General features: G+C 61.9%; 1 protein-coding gene across 1 annotated transcript in view; it reads left to right on the top strand.

The window, feature by feature from the left end:
* Positions 1-283: 283 nt before the first annotated feature.
* LMX1B (LIM homeobox transcription factor 1 beta) overlaps positions 284-2,059 on the top strand; it is an 88,285-nt gene continuing 86,509 nt past the window's right edge. Inside the window, exon 1 of the mRNA XM_026860618.1 lies at positions 284-352. The gene's annotated coding sequence lies outside the window, so the exon portion shown is untranslated. The remainder of the gene's footprint in view (positions 353-2,059) is intronic.

The following is a 2,059-nucleotide window of genomic DNA, read 5'->3' as shown; positions in this document are numbered from 1 at the left end:
ACACAAGGAGGTTTATTAGCAAGTCACAATAAAGCACTGTAGGAAACTGTGAAACTAAGACAAAAAATGTAAAAGCAAACACTGGAATGGTGAGCTGCCTTCGGCTGGGGGGAATCTGCGGTACAGTGAGGTCCAGCTGTACGTGACAGCCTGGTAGCCCCAGCTCTGCTCACAAGTGCTCAGTATCTCCCGCAGCCGTTGCTCTGTAGTTGATGATCTGGGCTAAGCCGTCTCCAGCGCAGCACAGCCGCAGCTGTTTGCTGTAGTGGAGCTGTGGTAGATCCGGCCCAGGAGCCCACCAGCTCGTCGGCCTCGTGGTGAGCGTTTCAGGTGGGCAGGAGCCACAGGAGAGGTACCAGGTGCTGTGGGGAGCTGTGGGAGGGCGGCAGGCAGGGGGGAGCAAGAGTTGACCCCTCCCGGGGTCCCGGGGCGGCGGAGCCTGCCGGGCACGCAGCCCCGCTTCTTCCCGCGGCTGGGGACCGGGGTGACCTGGCGCGTCCTCCCTGCCCGCAGAGTGACGTGTCCAGGATCTCGGGGCGCGCTGGCACCGCTCCTGAGCTCACACGCCTCAGAAGCCACGGCCTGGCTCTTCCTGGGTGGGGGGTGAGCAGGAGCTGGGGTCGGGAGCATGATCTGGGGCACCCTGCATGTGTGGGACGGGGGCCAAGGGGTCACCCGGCTCTGCCTGGGCATCGGGGGTTGGCGGCTCTGACTTCGGAGGAGAGAAGGAGCTGATCCGCTGTTAATGACTGCGGTTTGCAGACTCGGTACCTGCTCCGTGAAGGTCTGTAGGTACACGCAGGCTTGAGTCAGTACCGACCTGTTACCATTTTAGACCATCTTCAGGCTCCCGGCGCGGGCCGCGAGGGCTCGGGGAGGTCGGCAGCACATTCCTCCGGCAGCCGTCCCAGCGCGGGGAACACGCCCTGCGCGGAGGGGCCGGCGCTGCCAGTTCACCGGCAAATCCCGGCTCCCAGGAGTAACGCCGTGGAGGCCAGCTGCCCTGGCGTGCGGTGGCTTGCGGCGTCATGCAAGGTCAGTGCACGTACCTGACAGCGAGTGTTGAGAGAGAGAGCCCGGTGGAGCCGCTCGCTGGAGCGTTGGGGACGGGGCTCTCCACAGGTGCAACCCGCCCTAAGTAGAAGTCGCCGTCCGACGTTGTGGCTTGTCTCCGCGGCTGGGTCTTGGCGTGGGCTTCGTCTGATGACAAGGAAAGTTTCACATGTGGAGCGTGACCCTGTGGGTCAGCTCCTGCTCCCACTGGAGTTGATGAGGAAAGTGTGGTGGGGCCTATGCGAACGTCAGCACCAGCAGCGGGGCTTTAGAGATCCTTTCCTTGGTCAAGCGCTCGGACAAAGCCAAGCCTGCACTCCTCCCTGCGCCGGTGGCTCCGGGGCCCTCTGCAAGCCTCTTGGCTTCTCCGTGCTTGTGACTGCGCCGGGGAAATGCAAACATCGTATTTCCAGTGCTTCCCAGTCACCTTCTGGTCGTTAATAATTGGAGTCCGGAGGGAGAAGGAAAGGAACAGCGAGCAAGAGCTCCCCCTCTGCAGCGGTCAACACAAGCCAGTCTGCCCTAAGTCCCAGTCGAGTTTTGCCTGTTGTGTGCCACTCTCTTGAAATCAGTCTTAAGAGAAAACGTTTTTCTGAAGTGACTCTGTTGATACTAATTTTATTATATGTCAGTCTTTTTTATTGCGTGGAAACAATCACACAGACTCTGCGTCTCGACTATGTAGCAGTGGCAGAGATGGCTGAGGAAGGCTCAGGGAAATTTAGGGGTCCGAAGCTGTGCAGAGAAAGCCCCCAAACTCTCCTGCCAGTAGAGTTTGCACTTGCAACTGGGAAGGAAGAAGCGCGGAGGCTCTGGGAGGGCCGTCAGCCCACGGGCGAGGGGCAGCCCCGGTGGGCAGCAGCGGGCCCAGCGCCATCCTGCACCGCTGGGGCTCGGCGGCGGCTGTTGGCCGTTCCCCCAGCACACGCTGCACGGGAGCACCGGTGTGACCCTGCATGCGCCTGCGGGGCTCGGGCTCGACGTACTGCGCCCGGCCGACGCCTCC

Source organism: Athene cunicularia (genome assembly GCF_003259725.1).
Source record: "Athene cunicularia isolate RWA chromosome 17 unlocalized genomic scaffold, athCun1 chr17_part1, whole genome shotgun sequence".
NCBI classification, from domain to species: Eukaryota; Metazoa; Chordata; class Aves; order Strigiformes; family Strigidae; genus Athene; species Athene cunicularia.
This window is presented reverse-complemented; position numbering and strand designations above follow the sequence as displayed.